The sequence below is a fragment of the Limulus polyphemus genome, unplaced genomic scaffold (genome assembly GCF_000517525.1).
Source record: "Limulus polyphemus unplaced genomic scaffold, Limulus_polyphemus-2.1.2 Scaffold8868, whole genome shotgun sequence".
Lineage (NCBI taxonomy): Eukaryota > Metazoa > Arthropoda > Merostomata > Xiphosura > Limulidae > Limulus > Limulus polyphemus.
In genome coordinates this window covers 9,349-17,141 of record NW_013674478.1, presented here as the reverse complement: position 1 = coordinate 17,141, position 7,793 = coordinate 9,349, and the positions used below count along the sequence as shown (strand labels likewise).

The following is a 7,793-nucleotide window of genomic DNA, read 5'->3' as shown; positions in this document are numbered from 1 at the left end:
CAAACAACAGGGAAAATTTGTGTTATTTTGTTTATCGGAGATCCAAGCGCTTCGTCCACAAAGTTCCCCAAATGTCAACTGGATTTTTTAACAGGTTTTGTAAAAGACGTATTTGACCTTCAAATTCATGTCAGTTTAATGTCTTGATCAATAATTTAAAGGAACTACAGGAATCAATTGTAATAAAAATGTTATTATTGATCGGTTAGCCTGATTTAGTTATAAGACAAAGAATAAGAAATCGATAAAGTTTTGTTTTACCGTATAGACTCGTAGAACAAACAAAACATTTTACATACAAACGTTCGAGAACATCAGATTAATCACTTGTCCCACGTGTTTATGTGGTAGCCTTGTGATTTGACGTTATTAGCAGTAGTTAAAGGGTTAACAAACTGTCAAACCTACCTGGTCTCGAGTTCTTCACCTCTCACAAACACGAATCGTCTAAGAGTCTAATCTCTGGGTTCACGTTTATGGTATTGCAACATTTTCGTACGATCAGTAATCGACCCTTCTTACCTCTCGCACGTGAACAGCGGTCTATACCATCTAAAATAAGGTTATTAAACAGTTTACCATCCTATTCACTAGCTACTGCCATATAACACTTTTGTATAACAACTCAAAATGCAATACTTACAACTAAATCTTACTTGGTTATTTCAGCTGTTGCTTTGATTTTCATACGATTTTTGGTTTCTATAAAGTTGTTAATAATAGCTGAACTCGGCTATTTGGCTAAATCCAACAACCCAAACTCATTGGACCTACGATACTTTCCTGTTCACTCCAGTGACTTATTGATAAATTTAAGTGGTCATAACGATAAAAATCAATTTACAATATCTGTGGTTGTCACAGCACATATAACCCATAGTATAGCTTTGTGCTTATCAATAAATAAACTTTTCTGTTCAAAAATTCGTGTAATTTGTTTCTTGGTAATTAAGGTAAAATATTAAGAAAAGAAATAAACATATTTACTACTAAATTACTCCCTCTTTCCTCTTCACAACAATCCTCCAATAATAGAAATTATGTAAGTGGTTACAGTAGCGTGAAGAGGGAGGGGGGGCGAAAGGTGCCGGGGCCCCGGGCATCCATATCGGGAGGGCATCCAACGCAAAGAGTCGAATCGAATAGTAGAACCCTTCCCCAAGGTCTTAGGTACAAGGCCCCGGGCATCATAGAACCTCTACACGCCACTGCCTTGATGTAAAACTTCCAAACTGGATATCGTTTCATGAAAATTCGCAATAGTTATTTCATAATATGTAATCAAAATTTCGCTTATCTTCGATTTAACTGTTTTTTTGTTGTTGTTGTTTTTAGTTATATTGTAAACAAAGAAGAGCTTTAAAAATAAGATTATTCAAACAAAATCCCAACATTTAAAAGGCCATGAAGTCATCTTATAAAATGATTTCCACATTTTCGATTGTTTTTACTCTAGATCAGCGAAAGTTTAAATTTTTTTTTTTTGCTTTTCACAGGACATAATATTTTTCGTTAATGTTATAATGTCTCAATTTTGAGTATTCCGACGAAATAAGCACAATCCGATACTTTTCTATTATTTTTACGCCAAAAAAACACTTTTTTTTCCATTTTTCAAAAAAAAAATCATATTTTCACCGAAAAACCAAGCTATAGCCCATGTTTTTTTACCAAATTTTGAAAAAATTGTTTTTCCTCATATGATGCCTTTGATGCAGTAGCGTGCGGGGGGGGGGGGCGAAAAGGTGCCAGGGCCCCGGGCATCCATATCGGGAGGGCATCCAACGCAAAGAGTCGAATCGAATAGTAGAACCCTTCCCCAAGGTCTTGGGTACAAGACCCCGGGCATCATAGAACCTCTGCACGCCACTGAGTGGTTATTTAAGACTGATTGACAGAAAGGAGGAATAAAATGAAACTGATAAAGCCAATGGGTTTAGATTACACGAATGTGTATTAATGGACGGTAGACGGTTTTGAAGGATATACCCTAACTTTTTTGTGTGCTAACCATGTCTTTCGAAAGGTGCTCGAGACGTTGTGGTGGCCATTTACTGGGAGCATACCAAGATATACGTAAATGTGACAAAAAACAACAACATCAACTGTAAGTGAACGGTCAAATAAACACCACATCATGTTATAATTATGGTCTTTTCGATGCTTTTTGGATACCAATACTGTTATTTTGGAACACGGTTTTAAACTCTTAACATTTAATTTAGTTTTTTATGTCAGTTTGTTAAGTGTTTTCAATAGTCTGTTGTTTTTATTTAACACGCCCACGGGTGTCAATTATTGTTGTATCGATAATGGACTTTTTACTTATGTAAAACGTTAACATTGATTGACTTAAATGCTCGGAAAGTTATAAAAGTGTATAGATTATTTTATAACATATATGAAATTTACTTACTAAGTTTCGTCATTTTGTTCATGAACTTGTTTATTAATAATTGAAAATGGTAGCTGTATTTATTTATTATGTAAATATATGTTGTTATTTTTTAGTTGGTCACTAGAGTGCATTAGACACTCAAGATTCATTGTCGAGTGTGTAATGTGAAAGTAGTTACGTTAAGCATAATGATCGTTTGGTGATATTTATTTGGTGTGCTGTTGTTTCATAATGCTATCGAACTATCACGGTGAGTCATATATATCTGTTTGTCAAAGCAGTAATTGATATGCATTATCAGACCAGGTATCGAGACTAGCATGTCCGATTTGTTCTTTCTGAAAAAAAATTAGTTTTTAAATTTCAGATTTGAATTAGGAATGTTTGGTTGTCTGGTCTAGTTTGAGAATATCACTTTACTAGTGTGGTTGATATTGTGCGATTTAGACCTAATTGTACTATAATACTTTATACTAATAGATCTTATTGAATTTTTGTTATAATCTACTGATTTTTCACCTGCGTTTGGTAGATAATCTTTACGTTTTTTTTAGTAAATATGTTGTACCATTGTATAAAAAAACAATTTGTACAATTAAGCCTAAAATAGAATTATTGCACGTTAATCTATAATTTAAAGAGGATTGCAAAACGGAAACGACTTGAAATGCGAAATAAACGGCTAAAGTCTTAAAAAATTCTCTCGTGTATTAAGACACTGAATTAGTGAAATTTAATGGCGTACATGAAAGCCAACTTTAGTTCGGTAAATTCAAGCTTTCTATGATGTTCCCTCACAAAATAAAACATTTCGTGGGTAGTTATTGTTCTTTGTTGTGTTAGTAACAGTAGGCCTAAAAAAACCGCTGTCCTTGTTTTCATCCTCAGGCTAGACCAGTTTAGGCTAGTGGCTACCACGCAAGGGTTGTGGGCGACGTTTTACCGCTTCTACTGGCTGGGACTTGTTCACCAACAATCAATTGTTTCACTTTTGTAACCAGGTTTAGATTTTTTTTTAAAGTAAGTAAGCCTTTGTACTGGATCTCTAAAGAATATGAACAATTTTCAAAACTTAGAAACATCTCGATATATTTTCCTGTACGTGAAAGTATTCAATACACTGTCGCGATGACATTCAAAACTCCCGTACCTTAAGAAAATGCTTAATGTCCAGCTCACGGCTTGAAAATAGCCTAACTACCACCATTTTAAAATGTCAGCGAGACTAAGATCTTTGTGAAGTGACTAATACAACATATACAGAAGTAAATTACATTATACATGCCAGATATATCCCAGTATAATATTTTTGACCTATCACCCTTACAAATGTTGGTTGGGATAAATGCCTTATGTGACAGCTAAGTTTATATTATCTTACTGCACTTATCTTCTGTTTTGTTTTTTCCTGAAATACTTTACACGAGTTGTTACAGATTAAACTTGTAGGTAGTTTTGTGGACAAAGTCTGTATTATCTTTCATACTTACAGTAATATTACATATTTGCTCAAAAAAAAGAAACATGATTCCTATAGCAACATATTTTGTGGACAAAGTCTGTATTATCTTTCATATTTACAGCAATATTACATGTTTGCTCAAAAAAAAAAGAAGAAACATATGTCACCAAACTGTAGAGAGTCATGGCATAACAAAAATCGCGCCGGGTCTCTTGGACCCAGGACTGCATTCTAGGGTAAAAAAAACGAACAACTAAGAGAGTTGTTTGCTCCACCAAAGTTCTTGCGTATGGTAAAGTGACCGTGGTTGAGCTGCTACAATAGACATGCGCAGACCGTCCTGAACAGGTTTATTTCTCTCCGAGTACAGTATCCATAGCTACGTGAGCCTGAACGAGGGAAGGTGGACCTGCCGCACTCTGTGTGATATAGTGTCAAGATTCGGAGCAGAAACTCGACTCGCAAACTGGCCTAGCTTCTATATTTCGTGACGTGGCCTTGCACGTGCAAGTTACCTGTAACCTGAGGCGAGTGTTGGACAGACTCCGAAAGTATCTGTGAAATTATGAAGTGAATGTTGGATTACTTTGGAAGAGTTATTCACCAGCTTCATTGAGGTATGTCATAATTTTCTAAGTTAACATTTTGGTATAGTAAGTTAAAGGTATATTTCACACGCAGCAGTTGCTAAAATAGAGCGGTAGTCATATTTCCATCAGACAAATGTAGCCATTTGGAGTCGTGGATCACTTCCAAACTATTATACCTCCCCCCCCCCCTCCCCTCCCACACACTCGAGAGTTAGCACTATTGAAAAACGGAGCGTTCGAACTGTTACAGGTTAAGAACGCTCGGACTTGTAGATAGTTTTGTGGACATAGTATGTACTATTTTAACAGCTATATTTGACTGTATGGTCAAGGAACCAGTGTTAAGTGTTACTGCAGACTTCAATAACTGCAACCTAGAGACAAAAAACAACACATTTTAATAACATTGTCTGTCTTAGATTTAGCTGCGCTGTGAAAGTAATATAACTCGAAATTCGCTGATCGTGGTGCGGGATTTGTTTTCTAGAATGAACAAATATGTTTCATATTTTCAGTTTACCAGTCATTTCGTCTGACAAATAAAAATATATCCAGTCAGTATTTTAACCAAAAGTTACAGTTGATGAAAAAAAAAGAAGTTAAAAGTGGAAAGATATACAAAACTATATAATAAAACTTTGTTGTGGTTTTTATCTTCACTGTCTGACATAAAAATTGGAAATTCTGATTACGAAGATAGTTTACTGTTTGGTAGGCATGTGTTAAGCGCTATATTTTATTTAGCTAATATGTCTAACGGAAGAAACAACGTTTTATACCAACACATTTTACAAATGTTGCCTGATTGTGTAAATATCGGCTAGGGGGGGATTACTAAAGTTTTATTCTTCCATTAGTGTGTTTTGTAGTAATTTTCGTAGCTCCAGTTTCCCGCAAGAAATCTTTCTAATGTTCCAAACCAACCAGGGGAACTAAAGGAGATGATGGTTGACTTAAATAGAAAGGAAATGATATTCCATTTCAAACTTCTAAAAAGTTTGTCAATTTTAAGTTTCAGATATATAATGAATTATTAAAAGTTCTCATTTTCTGTGTGTATAAAAACAAAGCTGTTTATCCATAAGGACAAACAAGTCGAATTACACGTTGTTATTGAAACCTACGAACTGTAACAGATACGTCATTGTTACGGTTAGTAGCCTCTACGAATATTTTAATTATTAAGTAATTATTTTTTTATTGCTCTACATATATATCCTACATTTTGGCTGTTAGTCCGCTGCTATATTTAGAGAAGTCAGAAGGACTGTGTGTGTAATCGTACGAATAGGTGGCAAAGGGATAAACCTTTTTATTGGGATGACCCAGGATCGAATTCCGAATACATCTCTTCTCAAGACTTCCCCGAAGGTGGCAGCAAATTAGCAGCCAAAGCGTAAGGTATAACCTACTTAGTAAGATCTAATAATAAAAAAGTAATTAACTAATAATTTGACTTAGCGTAAGATCGTGGCAAACGGACATAAATCTTTGTCATGGTTAGTGGTCTATAGAATCAACTAAGTACTTACATAACAAATACGTATTTAGCCATGAGGGCTAAATGGTTCACACACACACACATCATATTTCAGTATAAATGTTTATAATAACGAAACATTTTGCAAAACGCATATATCAACGTCTGTTATTTTTGATTGGATAATATACCGAGTCCGTTATTTTTGATTGGATAATTTACCTAGTCTGTTATTTTTGATTGGATAATATACCGAGTGTGTTGTTTTCGATTGGATAATATACCAAGTCTGAATTAAGAAATGAAACAATTATGTAATTGTGTATCAGAAGAAAACGAAAAAGTTTCCATGTTAAGAATTCGAACTACCAAGACTATAATGTCTTCAGAAACTATTATTATCTCGTTGTTTCTTCTTTTTTTTTGTGAATTACGAACTTTTCTGCACGGTACTTGTTCATTAACACTACTGCAATTAGTCGTAAGTTTACGGTAAACCTTTTGACAAGGTCAACTAATGTCTGTGGTTTGATGATTCGACAATGTGTATTTACTTCAGCTATAATTCTCCGAAGCTGACCAAAGATCTTATAGGTTATTAAAAAAAAATTCTAAAATTTCTATTGTTGACTCTTCAGATTAAACACTGTCCGTCCATTTCACTTTAACGTTGTCATTTTATGTCCTTTGACTTGTGGTGACCATTTGACATCGGACAGTAGCAATGGAAGTTTTGGCACTGCCCAGATGGACATTAATTTTAATTAATTACGGATCATAGGCGTTTTAATAATTTTATGTTTCATTCTTTATTAAGCACGTTGTTGATGTTTAAAACAAAGTTTGACGCAGGTAGCCGTAGTCGCTTTTCGTAAAAACAATTCCAGTAGTCAAGAATGAAAAGAACTCTGGATTATACGCAATGTACAGACTTACAGTGGCTTCAATTTGTGCTTGAGAATTTTCAACATTTCCGTCCATTCGCCTATCAAGAAATGTTCGAACCGGGAACTATGGACATTTACTTCAATAACAACAACAACATCGACTTATTGTTTGTGTAATCTGCTCGTACTGCGAAACAAGCTTGAAATGTTTTGTTTATCGTACCACTTAGAGTAGTCCATAATCTGGAAGTATAACCAACTTTCTTATACATTGATCGTTGGAACGTGTTTATCTCGCGCCATCGTTCCTACGTACCAGCGTTTCTCAACTTTTTCCATACCAGGGACCGGCTTGCTATGTCCCTAAACTGTCTCGTACCACTGAAAACCATTATAAACGTTCTGTCGCATTTTGTCTGTTTACCTGCTTTCGTGAAATACCGCGAACCGGTAAGGTGGTTGTAACTGACCGGCGCCCGTCCTCGATCTGGTGGTGGAGAAACTGATATATCAGTGTTGAACTCCCCCCTGTGTCGAATTTGAATTTATCCCCCCCTCCCCCAGCTTCATTCACATTCTCTCGCCATCTCCGATAGAAAGATCTGGATTCAAACACTGTGTTATACACTACGTTTATAGGTACTTGATGCAGGCCTACCTTATCCCACCCCCTGTTTTCATTCTACTCTCTCTCGATATAAAACTTAAAAAAAGGACACGGTATTACTGTGAAAGTTAAACTTGAATAATAATTATTAACACTATGGTTGCATCAAAGACAGCTCATCAGCAGATATTCACCTACAGGTTTTTAACGTAAGGATTGGTAACATATTTGATCATTATTATGGGAGCTCGACTCGCCATCTGCAGGTCACGGATTCGATTCCCCGTCCCAACAAACATGTGACGGTAAATCCCACTATTCGTTGGTAAAAGAGTTGTCCAAGAGTTAGCGGTGATGACTAGCTGCCTT

At 35.5% G+C, this 7,793-nt stretch overlaps 1 protein-coding gene across 1 annotated transcript in view; it reads left to right on the top strand.

Annotated features, from left to right (window-relative positions):
* Positions 1–4,247: 4,247 nt before the first annotated feature.
* LOC111083282 overlaps positions 4,248–7,793 on the top strand; it is a 12,290-nt gene continuing 8,744 nt past the window's right edge. The window contains exon 1 of the mRNA XM_022379678.1: positions 4,248–4,477. The gene's annotated coding sequence lies outside the window, so the exon portion shown is untranslated. The remainder of the gene's footprint in view (positions 4,478–7,793) is intronic.